This window comes from Dendropsophus ebraccatus, unplaced genomic scaffold (assembly GCF_027789765.1).
Source record: "Dendropsophus ebraccatus isolate aDenEbr1 unplaced genomic scaffold, aDenEbr1.pat pat_scaffold_971_ctg1, whole genome shotgun sequence".
Taxonomy (NCBI): domain Eukaryota; kingdom Metazoa; phylum Chordata; class Amphibia; order Anura; family Hylidae; genus Dendropsophus; species Dendropsophus ebraccatus.
The window spans coordinates 47,373-61,864 of NW_027210571.1; the positions used below are offsets into that span (position 1 = coordinate 47,373).

Genomic DNA, 14,492 nt, shown 5'->3' on the forward strand with positions numbered 1-14,492 from the left:
TTAAATCCCTATTCAGATTTAACAGTAAACATTTGCTAAAACCTCAATGAAAAGTTTGAATTCATCTTTGTTGGCTTCTTTGCAAAACTATTGTGTTTGTTTAAAAGTTTAGAATCATCTATAGTGCTGTCTTTCGAAAAGTTACACATTTTTTTGCCCCCTACAAATTAAAGTTTTCAGAGCCTGGATAGCTCAGTCGGTAGAGCATCAGACTTTTAATCTGAGGGTCCAGGGTTCAAGTCCCTGTTCGGGCGCGCTTTTCATCCGCAATTTCTTGTTTAGTGGTCAAGGGTTGAAGTTCCTGTTCAGATGTGCTTTTCAGTTTAGTGCATCTGTCTATAAATATTGCTTTCTTTAAAAAGCTATCGTTTTTCCTTTTGTGATTAAAAGCGAGTTTTCAGAGCCTGGATAGCTCAGTCGGTAGAGCATCAGACTTTTAATCTGAGGGTCCAGGGTTCAAGTCCCTGTTCAGGCGTGATGTTCTTTAGGAAATTCTCGTTTACTGACTGAGGTTTTAATTTCAATCTTTATGTCCATATTCTACCAACGTTTCGAAAACTGACTTTGTACATATGCATCACTAGTGGACAATTCTCTTATTTACTCATAGCCAGCTTTCCTACAACCTAAATAGTTCTTTAGGAAATTCTCATTTACTGACTGAGGTTTTAATTTCAATCTTTATGTCCATATTCTACCAACATTTCGAAAATTGACTTTGTACATATGCATCACTAGTGGACAATTCTCCTATTTACTCATAGCCAGCTTTCCTAGAACCTGAATAGTTCCGTTGGGAGACCATCAGACCTTTATTCTGAGGATCCAGAATTTAAATCCCTATTCAGATTTAACAGTAAACATTTGCTAAAACCTCAATGAAAAGTTTGAATTCATCTTTGTTGGCTTCTTTGCAAAACTATTGTGTTTGTTTAAAAGTTTAGAATCATCTATAGTGCTGTCTTTCGAAAAGTTACACATTTTTTTTGCCCCCTACAAATTAAAGTTTTCAGAGCCTGGATAGCTCAGTCGGTAGAGCATCAGACTTTTAATCTGAGGGTCCAGGGTTCAAGTCCCTGTTCGGGCGCGCTTTTCATCCGCAATTTCTTGTTTAGTGGTCAAGGGTTGAAGTTCCTGTTCAGATGTGCTTTTCAGTTTAGTGCATCTGTCTATAAATATTGCTTTCTTTAAAAAGCTATCGTTTTTCCTTTTGTGATTAAAAGCGAGTTTTCAGAGCCTGGATAGCTCAGTCGGTAGAGCATCAGACTTTTAATCTGAGGGTCCAGGGTTCAAGTCCCTGTTCAGGCGTGATGTTCTTTAGGAAATTCTCGTTTACTGACTGAGGTTTTAATTTCAATCTTTATGTCCATATTCTACCAACGTTTCGAAAACTGACTTTGTACATATGCATCACTAGTGGACAATTCTCTTATTTACTCATAGCCAGCTTTCCTACAACCTAAATAGTTCTTTAGGAAATTCTCATTTACTGACTGAGGTTTTAATTTCAATCTTTATGTCCATATTCTACCAACATTTCGAAAATTGACTTTGTACATATGCATCACTAGTGGACAATTCTCCTATTTACTCATAGCCAGCTTTCCTAGAACCTGAAAAGTTCCGTTGGGAGACCATCAGACCTTTATTCTGAGGATCCAGAATTTAAATCCCTATTCAGATTTAACAGTAAACATTTGCTAAAACCTCAATGAAAAGTTTGAATTCATCTTTGTTGGCTTCTTTGCAAAACTATTGTGTTTGTTTAAAAGTTTAGAATCATCTATAGTGCTGTCTTTCGAAAAGTTACACATTTTTTTGCCCCCTACAAATTAAAGTTTTCAGAGCCTGGATAGCTCAGTCGGTAGAGCATCAGACTTTTAATCTGAGGGTCCAGGGTTCAAGTCCCTGTTCGGGCGCGCTTTTCATCCGCAATTTCTTGTTTAGTGGTCAAGGGTTGAAGTTCCTGTTCAGATGTGCTTTTCAGTTTAGTGCATCTGTCTATAAATATTGCTTTCTTTAAAAAGCTATCGTTTTTCCTTTTGTGATTAAAAGCGAGTTTTCAGAGCCTGGATAGCTCAGTCGGTAGAGCATCAGACTTTTAATCTGAGGGTCCAGGGTTCAAGTCCCTGTTCAGGCGTGATGTTCTTTAGGAAATTCTCGTTTACTGACTGAGGTTTTAATTTCAATCTTTATGTCCATATTCTACCAACGTTTCGAAAACTGACTTTGTACATATGCATCACTAGTGGACAATTCTCTTATTTACTCATAGCCAGCTTTCCTACAACCTAAATAGTTCTTTAGGAAATTCTCATTTACTGACTGAGGTTTTAATTTCAATCTTTATGTCCATATTCTACCAACATTTCGAAAATTGACTTTGTACATATGCATCACTAGTGGACAATTCTCCTATTTACTCATAGCCAGCTTTCCTAGAACCTGAAAAGTTCCGTTGGGAGACCATCAGACCTTTATTCTGAGGATCCAGAATTTAAATCCCTATTCAGATTTAACAGTAAACATTTGCTAAAACCTCAATGAAAAGTTTGAATTCATCTTTGTTGGCTTCTTTGCAAAACTATTGTGTTTGTTTAAAAGTTTAGAATCATCTATAGTGCTGTCTTTCGAAAAGTTACACATTTTTTTTGCCCCCTACAAATTAAAGTTTTCAGAGCCTGGATAGCTCAGTCGGTAGAGCATCAGACTTTTAATCTGAGGGTCCAGGGTTCAAGTCCCTGTTCGGGCGCGCTTTTCATCCGCAATTTCTTGTTTAGTGGTCAAGGGTTGAAGTTCCTGTTCAGATGTGCTTTTCAGTTTAGTGCATCTGTCTATAAATATTGCTTTCTTTAAAAAGCTATCGTTTTTCCTTTTGTGATTAAAAGCGAGTTTTCAGAGCCTGGATAGCTCAGTCGGTAGAGCATCAGACTTTTAATCTGAGGGTCCAGGGTTCAAGTCCCTGTTCAGGCGTGATGTTCTTTAGGAAATTCTCGTTTACTGACTGAGGTTTTAATTTCAATCTTTATGTCCATATTCTACCAACGTTTCGAAAACTGACTTTGTACATATGCATCACTAGTGGACAATTCTCTTATTTACTCATAGCCAGCTTTCCTACAACCTAAATAGTTCTTTAGGAAATTCTCATTTACTGACTGAGGTTTTAATTTCAATCTTTATGTCCATATTCTACCAACATTTCGAAAATTGACTTTGTACATATGCATCACTAGTGGACAATTCTCCTATTTACTCATAGCCAGCTTTCCTAGAACCTGAAAAGTTCCGTTGGGAGACCATCAGACCTTTATTCTGAGGATCCAGAATTTAAATCCCTATTCAGATTTAACAGTAAACATTTGCTAAAACCTCAATGAAAAGTTTGAATTCATCTTTGTTGGCTTCTTTGCAAAACTATTGTGTTTGTTTAAAAGTTTAGAATCATCTATAGTGCTGTCTTTCGAAAAGTTACACATTTTTTTTGCCCCCTACAAATTAAAGTTTTCAGAGCCTGGATAGCTCAGTCGGTAGAGCATCAGACTTTTAATCTGAGGGTCCAGGGTTCAAGTCCCTGTTCGGGCGCGCTTTTCATCCGCAATTTCTTGTTTAGTGGTCAAGGGTTGAAGTTCCTGTTCAGATGTGCTTTTCAGTTTAGTGCATCTGTCTATAAATATTGCTTTCTTTAAAAAGCTATCGTTTTTCCTTTTGTGATTAAAAGCGAGTTTTCAGAGCCTGGATAGCTCAGTCGGTAGAGCATCAGACTTTTAATCTGAGGGTCCAGGGTTCAAGTCCCTGTTCAGGCGTGATGTTCTTTAGGAAATTCTCGTTTACTGACTGAGGTTTTAATTTCAATCTTTATGTCCATATTCTACCAACGTTTCGAAAACTGACTTTGTACATATGCATCACTAGTGGACAATTCTCTTATTTACTCATAGCCAGCTTTCCTACAACCTAAATAGTTCTTTAGGAAATTCTCATTTACTGACTGAGGTTTTAATTTCAATCTTTATGTCCATATTCTACCAACATTTCGAAAATTGACTTTGTACATATGCATCACTAGTGGACAATTCTCCTATTTACTCATAGCCAGCTTTCCTAGAACCTGAAAAGTTCCGTTGGGAGACCATCAGACCTTTATTCTGAGGATCCAGAATTTAAATCCCTATTCAGATTTAACAGTAAACATTTGCTAAAACCTCAATGAAAAGTTTGAATTCATCTTTGTTGGCTTCTTTGCAAAACTATTGTGTTTGTTTAAAAGTTTAGAATCATCTATAGTGCTGTCTTTCGAAAAGTTACACATTTTTTTTGCCCCCTACAAATTAAAGTTTTCAGAGCCTGGATAGCTCAGTCGGTAGAGCATCAGACTTTTAATCTGAGGGTCCAGGGTTCAAGTCCCTGTTCGGGGCGCGCTTTTCATCCGCAATTTCTTGTTTAGTGGTCAAGGGTTGAAGTTCCTGTTCAGATGTGCTTTTCAGTTTAGTGCATCTGTCTATAAATATTGCTTTCTTTAAAAAGCTATCGTTTTTCCTTTTGTGATTAAAAGCGAGTTTTCAGAGCCTGGATAGCTCAGTCGGTAGAGCATCAGACTTTTAATCTGAGGGTCCAGGGTTCAAGTCCCTGTTCAGGCGTGATGTTCTTTAGGAAATTCTCGTTTACTGACTGAGGTTTTAATTTCAATCTTTATGTCCATATTCTACCAACGTTTCGAAAACTGACTTTGTACATATGCATCACTAGTGGACAATTCTCTTATTTACTCATAGCCAGCTTTCCTACAACCTAAATAGTTCTTTAGGAAATTCTCATTTACTGACTGAGGTTTTAATTTCAATCTTTATGTCCATATTCTACCAACATTTCGAAAATTGACTTTGTACATATGCATCACTAGTGGACAATTCTCCTATTTACTCATAGCCAGCTTTCCTAGAACCTGAAAAGTTCCGTTGGGAGACCATCAGACCTTTATTCTGAGGATCCAGAATTTAAATCCCTATTCAGATTTAACAGTAAACATTTGCTAAAACCTCAATGAAAAGTTTGAATTCATCTTTGTTGGCTTCTTTGCAAAACTATTGTGTTTGTTTAAAAGTTTAGAATCATCTATAGTGCTGTCTTTCGAAAAGTTACACATTTTTTTTGCCCCCTACAAATTAAAGTTTTCAGAGCCTGGATAGCTCAGTCGGTAGAGCATCAGACTTTTAATCTGAGGGTCCAGGGTTCAAGTCCCTGTTCGGGCGCGCTTTTCATCCGCAATTTCTTGTTTAGTGGTCAAGGGTTGAAGTTCCTGTTCAGATGTGCTTTTCAGTTTAGTGCATCTGTCTATAAATATTGCTTTCTTTAAAAAGCTATCGTTTTTCCTTTTGTGATTAAAAGCGAGTTTTCAGAGCCTGGATAGCTCAGTCGGTAGAGCATCAGACTTTTAATCTGAGGGTCCAGGGTTCAAGTCCCTGTTCAGGCGTGATGTTCTTTAGGAAATTCTCGTTTACTGACTGAGGTTTTAATTTCAATCTTTATGTCCATATTCTACCAACGTTTCGAAAACTGACTTTGTACATATGCATCACTAGTGGACAATTCTCTTATTTACTCATAGCCAGCTTTCCTACAACCTAAATAGTTCTTTAGGAAATTCTCATTTACTGACTGAGGTTTTAATTTCAATCTTTATGTCCATATTCTACCAACATTTCGAAAATTGACTTTGTACATATGCATCACTAGTGGACAATTCTCCTATTTACTCATAGCCAGCTTTCCTAGAACCTGAAAAGTTCCGTTGGGAGACCATCAGACCTTTATTCTGAGGATCCAGAATTTAAATCCCTATTCAGATTTAACAGTAAGACATTTGCTAAAACCTCAATGAAAAGTTTGAATTCATCTTTGTTGGCTTCTTTGCAAAACTATTGTGTTTGTTTAAAAGTTTAGAATCATCTATAGTGCTGTCTTTCGAAAAGTTACACATTTTTTTGCCCCCTACAAATTAAAGTTTTCAGAGCCTGGATAGCTCAGTCGGTAGAGCATCAGACTTTTAATCTGAGGGTCCAGGGTTCAAGTCCCTGTTCGGGCGCGCTTTTCATCCGCAATTTCTTGTTTAGTGGTCAAGGGTTAAAGTTCCTGTTCAGATGTGCTTTTCAGTTTAGTGCATCTGTCTATAAATATTGCTTTCTTTAAAAAGCTATTGTTTTTCCTTTTGTGATTAAAAGCGAGTTTTCAGAGCCTGGATAGCTCAGTCGGTAGAGCATCAGACTTTTAATCTGAGGGTCCAGGGTTCAAGTCCCTGTTCAGGCGTGATGTTCTTTAGGAAATTCTCGTTTACTGACTGAGGTTTTAATTTCAATCTTTATGTCCATATTCTACCAACGTTTCGAAAACTGACTTTGTACATATGCATCACTAGTGGACAATTCTCTTATTTACTCATAGCCAGCTTTCCTACAACCTAAATAGTTCTTTAGGAAATTCTCATTTACTGACTGAGGTTTTAATTTCAATCTTTATGTCCATATTCTACCAACATTTCGAAAATTGACTTTGTACATATGCATCACTAGTGGACAATTCTCCTATTTACTCATAGCCAGCTTTCCTAGAACCTGAAAAGTTCCGTTGGGAGACCATCAGACCTTTATTCTGAGGATCCAGAATTTAAATCCCTATTCAGATTTAACAGTAAACATTTGCTAAAACCTCAATGAAAAGTTTGAATTCATCTTTGTTGGCTTCTTTGCAAAACTATTGTGTTTGTTTAAAAGTTTAGAATCATCTATAGTGCTGTCTTTCGAAAAGTTACACATTTTTTTTGCCCCCTACAAATTAAAGTTTTCAGAGCCTGGATAGCTCAGTCGGTAGAGCATCAGACTTTTAATCTGAGGGTCCAGGGTTCAAGTCCCTGTTCGGGCGCGCTTTTCATCCGCAATTTCTTGTTTAGTGGTCAAGGGTTGAAGTTCCTGTTCAGATGTGCTTTTCAGTTTAGTGCATCTGTCTATAAATATTGCTTTCTTTAAAAAGCTATCGTTTTTCCTTTTGTGATTAAAAGCGAGTTTTCAGAGCCTGGATAGCTCAGTCGGTAGAGCATCAGACTTTTAATCTGAGGGTCCAGGGTTCAAGTCCCTGTTCAGGCGTGATGTTCTTTAGGAAATTCTCGTTTACTGACTGAGGTTTTAATTTCAATCTTTATGTCCATATTCTACCAACGTTTCGAAAACTGACTTTGTACATATGCATCACTAGTGGACAATTCTCTTATTTACTCATAGCCAGCTTTCCTACAACCTAAATAGTTCTTTAGGAAATTCTCATTTACTGACTGAGGTTTTAATTTCAATCTTTATGTCCATATTCTACCAACATTTCGAAAATTGACTTTGTACATATGCATCACTAGTGGACAATTCTCCTATTTACTCATAGCCAGCTTTCCTAGAACCTGAAAAGTTCCGTTGGGAGACCATCAGACCTTTATTCTGAGGATCCAGAATTTAAATCCCTATTCAGATTTAACAGTAAACATTTGCTAAAACCTCAATGAAAAGTTTGAATTCATCTTTGTTGGCTTCTTTGCAAAACTATTGTGTTTGTTTAAAAGTTTAGAATCATCTATAGTGCTGTCTTTCGAAAAGTTACACATTTTTTTTGCCCCCTACAAATTAAAGTTTTCAGAGCCTGGATAGCTCAGTCGGTAGAGCATCAGACTTTTAATCTGAGGGTCCAGGGTTCAAGTCCCTGTTCGGGCGCGCTTTTCATCCGCAATTTCTTGTTTAGTGGTCAAGGGTTGAAGTTCCTGTTCAGATGTGCTTTTCAGTTTAGTGCATCTGTCTATAAATATTGCTTTCTTTAAAAAGCTATCGTTTTTCCTTTTGTGATTAAAAGCGAGTTTTCAGAGCCTGGATAGCTCAGTCGGTAGAGCATCAGACTTTTAATCTGAGGGTCCAGGGTTCAAGTCCCTGTTCAGGCGTGATGTTCTTTAGGAAATTCTCGTTTACTGACTGAGGTTTTAATTTCAATCTTTATGTCCATATTCTACCAACGTTTCGAAAACTGACTTTGTACATATGCATCACTAGTGGACAATTCTCTTATTTACTCATAGCCAGCTTTCCTACAACCTAAATAGTTCTTTAGGAAATTCTCATTTACTGACTGAGGTTTTAATTTCAATCTTTATGTCCATATTCTACCAACATTTCGAAAATTGACTTTGTACATATGCATCACTAGTGGACAATTCTCCTATTTACTCATAGCCAGCTTTCCTAGAACCTGAAAAGTTCCGTTGGGAGACCATCAGACCTTTATTCTGAGGATCCAGAATTTAAATCCCTATTCAGATTTAACAGTAAACATTTGCTAAAACCTCAATGAAAAGTTTGAATTCATCTTTGTTGGCTTCTTTGCAAAACTATTGTGTTTGTTTAAAAGTTTAGAATCATCTATAGTGCTGTCTTTCGAAAAGTTACACATTTTTTTGCCCCCTACAAATTAAAGTTTTCAGAGCCTGGATAGCTCAGTCGGTAGAGCATCAGACTTTTAATCTGAGGGTCCAGGGTTCAAGTCCCTGTTCGGGCGTGCTTTTCATCCGCAATTTCTTGTTTAGTGGTCAAGGGTTGAAGTTCCTGTTCAGATGTGCTTTTCAGTTTAGTGCATCTGTCTATAAATATTGCTTTCTTTAAAAAGCTATCATTTTTCCTTTTGTGATTAAAAGCGTGTTTTCAGAGCCTGGATAGCTCAGTCGGTAGAGCATCAGACTTTTAATCTGAGGGTCCAGGGTTCAAATACCTGTTCCGGCGCGCTTTTCATCCGCAATTTCTTGTTTAGTGGTCAATGCTTGAAGTTCCTGTTCAGATGTGCTTTTCAGTTTAGTGCATCTGTCTATAAATATTGCTTTCTTTAAAAAGCTATCGCTTTTCCTTTTGTGATTAAAAGCGAGTTTTCAGAGCCTGGATAGCTCAGTCGGTAGAGCATCAGACTTTTAATCTGAGGGTCCAGGGTTCAAGTCCCTGTTCAGGCGTGATGTTCTTTAGGAAATTCTCGTTTACTGACTGAGGTTTTAATTTCAATCTTTATGTCCATATTCTACCAACGTTTCGAAAACTGACTTTGTACATATGCATCACTAGTGGACAATTCTCTTATTTACTCATAGCCAGCTTTCCTACAACCTAAATAGTTCTTTAGGAAATTCTCATTTACTGACTGAGGTTTTAATTTCAATCTTTATGTCCATATTCTACCAACATTTCGAAAATTGACTTTGTACATATGCATCACTAGTGGACAATTCTCCTATTTACTCATAGCCAGCTTTCCTAGAACCTGAAAAGTTCCGTTGGGAGACCATCAGACCTTTATTCTGAGGATCCAGAATTTAAATCCCTATTCAGATTTAACAGTAAACATTTGCTAAAACCTCAATGAAAAGTTTGAATTCATCTTTGTTGGCTTCTTTGCAAAAACTATTGTGTTTGTTTAAAAGTTTAGAATCATCTATAGTGCTGTCTTTCGAAAAGTTACACATTTTTTTTGCCCCCTACAAATTAAAGTTTTCAGAGCCTGGATAGCTCAGTCGGTAGAGCATCAGACTTTTAATCTGAGGGTCCAGGGTTCAAGTCCCTGTTCGGGCGCGCTTTTCATCAGCAATTTCTGGTTTAGTGGTCAAGGGTTGAAGTTCCTGTTCAGATGTGCTTTTCAGTTTAGTGCATCTGTCTATAAATATTGCTTTCTTTAAAAAGCTATCGTTTTTCCTTTTGTGATTAAAAGCGAGTTTTCAGAGCCTGGATAGCTCAGTCGGTAGAGCATCAGACTTTTAATCTGAGGGTCCAGGGTTCAAGTCCCTGTTCAGGCGTGATGTTCTTTAGGAAATTCTCGTTTACTGACTGAGGTTTTAATTTCAATCTTTATGTCCATATTCTACCAACGTTTTGAAAACTGACTTTGTACATATGCATCACTAGTGGACAATTCTCTTATTTACTCATAGCCAGCTTTCCTACAACCTAAATAGTTCTTTAGGAAATTCTCATTTACTGACTGAGGTTTTAATTTCAATCTTTATGTCCATATTCTACCAACATTTCGAAAATTGACTTTGTACATATGCATCACTAGTGGACAATTCTCCTATTTACTCATAGCCAGCTTTCCTAGAACCTGAATAGTTCCGTTGGGAGACCATCAGACCTTTATTCTGAGGATCCAGAATTTAAATCCCTATTCAGATTTAACAGTAAACATTTGCTAAAACCTCAATGAAAAGTTTGAATTCATCTTTGTTGGCTTCTTTGCAAAACTATTGTGTTTGTTTAAAAGTTTAGAATCATCTATAGTGCTGTCTTTCGAAAAGTTACACATTTTTTTTGCCCCCTACAAATTAAAGTTTTCAGAGCCTGGATAGCTCAGTCGGTAGAGCATCAGACTTTTAATCTGAGGGTCCAGGGTTCAAGTCCCTGTTCGGGGCGCGCTTTTCATCCGCAATTTCTTGTTTAGTGGTCAAGGGTTGAAGTTCCTGTTCAGATGTGCTTTTCAGTTTAGTGCATCTGTCTATAAATATTGCTTTCTTTAAAAAGCTATCGTTTTTCCTTTTGTGATTAAAAGCGAGTTTTCAGAGCCTGGATAGCTCAGTCGGTAGAGCATCAGACTTTTAATCTGAGGGTCCAGGGGTTCAAGTCCCTGTTCAGGCGTGATGTTCTTTAGGAAATTCTCGTTTACTGACTGAGGTTTTAATTTCAATCTTTATGTCCATATTCTACCAACGTTTTGAAAACTGACTTTGTACATATGCATCACTAGTGGACAATTCTCTTATTTACTCATAGCCAGCTTTCCTACAACCTAAATAGTTCTTATAGGAAATTCTCATTTACTGACTGAGGTTTTAATTTCAATCTTTATGTCCATATTCTACCAACATTTCGAAAATTGACTTTGTACATATGCATCACTAGTGGACAATTCTCCTATTTACTCATAGCCAGCTTTCCTAGAACCTGAATAGTTCCGTTGGGAGACCATCAGACTTTATTCTGAGGATCCAGAATTTAAATCCCTATTCAGATTTAACAGTAAACATTTGCTAAAACCTCAATGAAAAGTTTGAATTCATCTTTGTTGCTTCTTTGCAAAACTATTGTGTTTGTTTAAAAGTTTAGAATCATCTATAGTGCTGGTCTTTCGAAAAGTTACACATTTTTTTTGCCCCCTACAAATTAAAGTTTTCAGAGCCTGGATAGCTCAGTCGGTAGAGCATCAGACTTTTAATCTGAGGGTCCAGGGTTCAAGTCCCTGTTCGGGAGGCGCGCTTTCATCCGCAATTTCTTGTTTAGGTGGTCAAGGGTTGAAGTTCCTGTTCAGATGTGCTTTTCAGTTTAGTGCATCTGTCTATAAATATTGCTTTCTTTAAAAAGCTATCGTTTTTCCTTTTGTGATTAAAAGCGAGTTTTCAGAGCCTGGATAGCTCAGTCGGTAGAGCATCAGACTTTTAATCTGAGGGTCCAGGGTTCAAGTCCCTGTTCAGGCGTGATGTTCTTTAGGAAATTCTCGTTTACTGACTGAGGTTTTAATTTCAATCTTTATGTCCATATTCTACCAACGTTTCGAAAACTGACTTTGTACATATGCATCACTAGTGGAACAATTCTCTTATTTACTCATAGCCAGCTTTCCTACAACCTAAATAGTTCTTTAGGAAATTCTCATTTACTGACTGAGGTTTTAATTTCAATCTTTATGTCCATATTCTACCAACATTTCGAAAATTGACTTTGTACATATGCATCACTAGTGGACAATTCTCCTATTTACTCATAGCCAGCTTTCCTAGAACCTGAAAAGTTCCGTTGGGAGACCATCAGACCTTTATTCTGAGGATCCAGAATTAAATCCCTATTCAGATTTAAACAGTAAACATTTGCTAAAACCTCAATGAAAAGTTTGAATTCATCTTTGTTGGCTTCTTTGCAAAACTATTGTGTTTGTTTAAAAGTTTAGAATCATCTATAGTGCTGTCTTTCGAAAAGTTACACATTTTTTTGCCCCCTACAAATTAAAGTTTTCAGAGCCTGGATAGCTCAGTCGGTAGAGCATCAGACTTTTAATCTGAGGGTCCAGGGTTCAAGTCCCTGTTCGTGAGGCGTGCTTTTCATCCGCAATTTCTTGTTTAGTGGGTCAAGGGTTGAAGTTCCTGTTCAGATGTGCTTTTCAGTTTAGTGCATCTGTCTATAAATATTGCTTTCTTTAAAAAGCTAATCGTTTTTCCTTTTGTGATTAAAAGCGAGTTTTCAGAGCCTGGATAGCTCAGTCGGTAGAGCATCAGACTTTTAATCTGAGGGTCCAGGGTTCAAGTCCCTGTTCAGGCGTGATGTTCTTTAGGAAATTCTCGTTTACTGACTGAGGTTTTAATTTCAATCTTTATGTCCATATTCTACCAACGTTTCGAAAAACTGACTTTGTACATATGCATCACTAGTGGACAATTCTCTTATTTACTCATAGCCAGCTTTCCTACAACCTAAATAGTTCTTTAGGAAATTCTCATTTACTGACTGAGGTTTTAATTTCAATCTTTATGTCCATATTCTAACCAACATTTCGAAAATTGACTTTGTACATATGCATCACTAGTGGACAATTCTCCTATTTACTCATAGCCAGCTTTCCTAGAACCTGAAAAGTTCCGTTGGGAGACCATCAGACCTTTATTCTGAGGATCCAGATTTAAATCCCTATTCAGATTTAACAGTAAACATTTGCTAAAACCTCAATGAAAAGTTTGAATTCATCTTTGTGGCTTCTTTGCAAAACTATTGTGTTTGTTTAAAAGTTTAGAATCATCTATAGTGCTGTCTTTCGAAAAGTTACACATTTTTTTTGCCCCCTACAAATTAAAGTTTTCAGAGCCTGGATAGCTCAGTCGGTAGAGCATCAGACTTTTAATCTGAGGGTCCAGGGTTCAAGTCCCTGTTCGGGGCGCGCTTTTCATCCGCAATTTCTTGTTTAGGTGGTCAAGGGTTGAAGTTCCTGTTCAGATGTGCTTTTCAGTTTAGTGCATCTGTCTATAAATATTGCTTTCTTTAAAAAGCTATCGTTTTCCTTTTGTGATTAAAAGCGAGTTTTCAGAGCCTGGATAGCTCAGTCGGTAGAGCATCAGACTTTTAATCTGAGGGTCCAGGGTTCAAGTCCCTGTTCAGGCGTGATGTTCTTTAGGAAATTCTCGTTTACTGACTGAGGTTTTAATTTCAATCTTTATGTCCATATTCTACCAACGTTTCGAAAACTGACTTTGTACATATGCATCACTAGTGGACAATTCTCTTATTTACTCATAGCCAGCTTTCCTACAACCTAAATAGTTCTTTAGGAAAATTCTCATTTACTGACTGAGGTTTTAAATTTCAATCTTTATGTCCATATTCTACCAACATTTCGAAAATTGACTTTGTACATATGCATCACTAGTGGACAATTCTCCTATTTACTCATAGACCAGCTTTCCTAGAACCTGAATAGTTCCGTTGGGAGACCATCAGACCTTTATTCTGAGGATCCAGAATTTTAAATCCCTATTCAGATTTAACAGTAAACATTTGCTAAACCTCAATGAAAAGTTTGAATTCATCTTTGTTGGCTTCTTTGCAAAACTATTGTGTGTTGTTTAAAAGTTTAGAATCATCTATAGTGCTGTCTTTCGAAAAAGTTAACACATTTTTTTTGCCCCCTACAAATTAAAGTTTTCAGAGCCTGGATAGCTCAGTCGGTAGAGCATCAGACTTTTAATCTGAGGGTCCAGGGTTCAAGTCCCTGTTCGGGAGCGCTTTTCATTCGCAATTTCTTGTTTATGGTCAAGGGTTGAAGTTCCTGTTCAAAGATGTGCTTTTCAGTTTAGTGCTCTGTCTATAAATATTGCTTTCTTTAAAAGCTATCGTTTTGCACCTTGGGGGATTAAAATCGGTTTTTCAAGCCTGGATAAGCTCAGTCGGTAGAGCATCAGACTTTTAATCTGAGGGTCCAGGGTTCAGTCCCTGTTCAAGGGCCGTGATGTTCTTTAGGAATTCTCGTTTACTGACTGAGGTTTTGATTTCATCTTATGTCCCATATTCTACCAACGTTTTGACAACTAACTGACTTTGTACATATGCATCACTAGTGGACCATTCTCTTATTTACTCATATCCAGCTTTCCTACAACCTAAATAGTTTCTTTAGGAAATTCTCATTTACTGACTGAGTTTTAATTTCAATCTTTATGTCCATATTCTACCACATTTCGAAAATTGACTTTGTACATATGCATCACTAGTGGACAATTCTCCTATTTACTCATAGCCAGCTTTCCTAGAACCTGAAATTTCCGTTGGGAGACCATCAGACCTTTATATCTGAGATCCAGAATTTAAATCCCTATTCAGATTTTAACAGTAAACATTTGCTAAAACCTCAATGAAAATTTGAATTCATCTTTGTTGGCTTCTTTGCAAAACTAT

The 14,492-nt window shown here is 37.1% G+C and overlaps 32 non-coding genes across 32 annotated transcripts; all 32 read left to right on the forward strand.

Annotated features, from left to right (window-relative positions):
• Positions 1 to 181: 181 nt before the first annotated feature.
• On the forward strand, positions 182 to 254 carry TRNAK-UUU (transfer RNA lysine (anticodon UUU)). The gene has a single exon. It is a non-coding gene; the product is annotated as a tRNA-Lys (tRNA).
• A 148-nt stretch (positions 255 to 402) lies between these two features.
• TRNAK-UUU (transfer RNA lysine (anticodon UUU)) lies at positions 403 to 475 on the forward strand. The gene has a single exon. It is a non-coding gene; the product is annotated as a tRNA-Lys (tRNA).
• Positions 476 to 1,014: 539 nt separating this feature from the next.
• Positions 1,015 to 1,087, forward strand: TRNAK-UUU (transfer RNA lysine (anticodon UUU)). The gene has a single exon. It is a non-coding gene; the product is annotated as a tRNA-Lys (tRNA).
• A 148-nt stretch (positions 1,088 to 1,235) lies between these two features.
• On the forward strand, positions 1,236 to 1,308 carry TRNAK-UUU (transfer RNA lysine (anticodon UUU)). Its single transcript has one exon. It is a non-coding gene; the product is annotated as a tRNA-Lys (tRNA).
• A 538-nt stretch (positions 1,309 to 1,846) lies between these two features.
• TRNAK-UUU (transfer RNA lysine (anticodon UUU)) lies at positions 1,847 to 1,919 on the forward strand. The gene has a single exon. It is a non-coding gene; the product is annotated as a tRNA-Lys (tRNA).
• A 148-nt stretch (positions 1,920 to 2,067) lies between these two features.
• On the forward strand, positions 2,068 to 2,140 carry TRNAK-UUU (transfer RNA lysine (anticodon UUU)). The gene has a single exon. It is a non-coding gene; the product is annotated as a tRNA-Lys (tRNA).
• Positions 2,141 to 2,679: 539 nt separating this feature from the next.
• Positions 2,680 to 2,752, forward strand: TRNAK-UUU (transfer RNA lysine (anticodon UUU)). Its single transcript has one exon. It is a non-coding gene; the product is annotated as a tRNA-Lys (tRNA).
• Positions 2,753 to 2,900: 148 nt separating this feature from the next.
• Positions 2,901 to 2,973, forward strand: TRNAK-UUU (transfer RNA lysine (anticodon UUU)). The gene has a single exon. It is a non-coding gene; the product is annotated as a tRNA-Lys (tRNA).
• A 539-nt stretch (positions 2,974 to 3,512) lies between these two features.
• Positions 3,513 to 3,585, forward strand: TRNAK-UUU (transfer RNA lysine (anticodon UUU)). The gene has a single exon. It is a non-coding gene; the product is annotated as a tRNA-Lys (tRNA).
• A 148-nt stretch (positions 3,586 to 3,733) lies between these two features.
• Positions 3,734 to 3,806, forward strand: TRNAK-UUU (transfer RNA lysine (anticodon UUU)). The gene has a single exon. It is a non-coding gene; the product is annotated as a tRNA-Lys (tRNA).
• Positions 3,807 to 4,345: 539 nt separating this feature from the next.
• Positions 4,346 to 4,419, forward strand: TRNAK-UUU (transfer RNA lysine (anticodon UUU)). Its single transcript has one exon. It is a non-coding gene; the product is annotated as a tRNA-Lys (tRNA).
• Positions 4,420 to 4,567: 148 nt separating this feature from the next.
• Positions 4,568 to 4,640, forward strand: TRNAK-UUU (transfer RNA lysine (anticodon UUU)). The gene has a single exon. It is a non-coding gene; the product is annotated as a tRNA-Lys (tRNA).
• A 539-nt stretch (positions 4,641 to 5,179) lies between these two features.
• TRNAK-UUU (transfer RNA lysine (anticodon UUU)) lies at positions 5,180 to 5,252 on the forward strand. Its single transcript has one exon. It is a non-coding gene; the product is annotated as a tRNA-Lys (tRNA).
• Positions 5,253 to 5,400: 148 nt separating this feature from the next.
• TRNAK-UUU (transfer RNA lysine (anticodon UUU)) lies at positions 5,401 to 5,473 on the forward strand. Its single transcript has one exon. It is a non-coding gene; the product is annotated as a tRNA-Lys (tRNA).
• Positions 5,474 to 6,012: 539 nt separating this feature from the next.
• Positions 6,013 to 6,085, forward strand: TRNAK-UUU (transfer RNA lysine (anticodon UUU)). The gene has a single exon. It is a non-coding gene; the product is annotated as a tRNA-Lys (tRNA).
• A 148-nt stretch (positions 6,086 to 6,233) lies between these two features.
• Positions 6,234 to 6,306, forward strand: TRNAK-UUU (transfer RNA lysine (anticodon UUU)). Its single transcript has one exon. It is a non-coding gene; the product is annotated as a tRNA-Lys (tRNA).
• Positions 6,307 to 6,845: 539 nt separating this feature from the next.
• TRNAK-UUU (transfer RNA lysine (anticodon UUU)) lies at positions 6,846 to 6,918 on the forward strand. The gene has a single exon. It is a non-coding gene; the product is annotated as a tRNA-Lys (tRNA).
• A 148-nt stretch (positions 6,919 to 7,066) lies between these two features.
• On the forward strand, positions 7,067 to 7,139 carry TRNAK-UUU (transfer RNA lysine (anticodon UUU)). Its single transcript has one exon. It is a non-coding gene; the product is annotated as a tRNA-Lys (tRNA).
• Positions 7,140 to 7,678: 539 nt separating this feature from the next.
• Positions 7,679 to 7,751, forward strand: TRNAK-UUU (transfer RNA lysine (anticodon UUU)). Its single transcript has one exon. It is a non-coding gene; the product is annotated as a tRNA-Lys (tRNA).
• A 148-nt stretch (positions 7,752 to 7,899) lies between these two features.
• TRNAK-UUU (transfer RNA lysine (anticodon UUU)) lies at positions 7,900 to 7,972 on the forward strand. Its single transcript has one exon. It is a non-coding gene; the product is annotated as a tRNA-Lys (tRNA).
• Positions 7,973 to 8,510: 538 nt separating this feature from the next.
• Positions 8,511 to 8,583, forward strand: TRNAK-UUU (transfer RNA lysine (anticodon UUU)). The gene has a single exon. It is a non-coding gene; the product is annotated as a tRNA-Lys (tRNA).
• Positions 8,584 to 8,952: 369 nt separating this feature from the next.
• On the forward strand, positions 8,953 to 9,025 carry TRNAK-UUU (transfer RNA lysine (anticodon UUU)). Its single transcript has one exon. It is a non-coding gene; the product is annotated as a tRNA-Lys (tRNA).
• A 540-nt stretch (positions 9,026 to 9,565) lies between these two features.
• TRNAK-UUU (transfer RNA lysine (anticodon UUU)) lies at positions 9,566 to 9,638 on the forward strand. Its single transcript has one exon. It is a non-coding gene; the product is annotated as a tRNA-Lys (tRNA).
• Positions 9,639 to 9,786: 148 nt separating this feature from the next.
• On the forward strand, positions 9,787 to 9,859 carry TRNAK-UUU (transfer RNA lysine (anticodon UUU)). Its single transcript has one exon. It is a non-coding gene; the product is annotated as a tRNA-Lys (tRNA).
• A 539-nt stretch (positions 9,860 to 10,398) lies between these two features.
• On the forward strand, positions 10,399 to 10,472 carry TRNAK-UUU (transfer RNA lysine (anticodon UUU)). Its single transcript has one exon. It is a non-coding gene; the product is annotated as a tRNA-Lys (tRNA).
• A 148-nt stretch (positions 10,473 to 10,620) lies between these two features.
• TRNAK-UUU (transfer RNA lysine (anticodon UUU)) lies at positions 10,621 to 10,694 on the forward strand. Its single transcript has one exon. It is a non-coding gene; the product is annotated as a tRNA-Lys (tRNA).
• Positions 10,695 to 11,233: 539 nt separating this feature from the next.
• Positions 11,234 to 11,309, forward strand: TRNAK-UUU (transfer RNA lysine (anticodon UUU)). The gene has a single exon. It is a non-coding gene; the product is annotated as a tRNA-Lys (tRNA).
• A 148-nt stretch (positions 11,310 to 11,457) lies between these two features.
• Positions 11,458 to 11,530, forward strand: TRNAK-UUU (transfer RNA lysine (anticodon UUU)). The gene has a single exon. It is a non-coding gene; the product is annotated as a tRNA-Lys (tRNA).
• Positions 11,531 to 12,295: 765 nt separating this feature from the next.
• On the forward strand, positions 12,296 to 12,368 carry TRNAK-UUU (transfer RNA lysine (anticodon UUU)). Its single transcript has one exon. It is a non-coding gene; the product is annotated as a tRNA-Lys (tRNA).
• Positions 12,369 to 12,907: 539 nt separating this feature from the next.
• Positions 12,908 to 12,981, forward strand: TRNAK-UUU (transfer RNA lysine (anticodon UUU)). Its single transcript has one exon. It is a non-coding gene; the product is annotated as a tRNA-Lys (tRNA).
• Positions 12,982 to 13,129: 148 nt separating this feature from the next.
• On the forward strand, positions 13,130 to 13,202 carry TRNAK-UUU (transfer RNA lysine (anticodon UUU)). Its single transcript has one exon. It is a non-coding gene; the product is annotated as a tRNA-Lys (tRNA).
• A 545-nt stretch (positions 13,203 to 13,747) lies between these two features.
• On the forward strand, positions 13,748 to 13,822 carry TRNAK-UUU (transfer RNA lysine (anticodon UUU)). The gene has a single exon. It is a non-coding gene; the product is annotated as a tRNA-Lys (tRNA).
• The last annotated feature ends 670 nt before the right edge of the window (positions 13,823 to 14,492 follow it).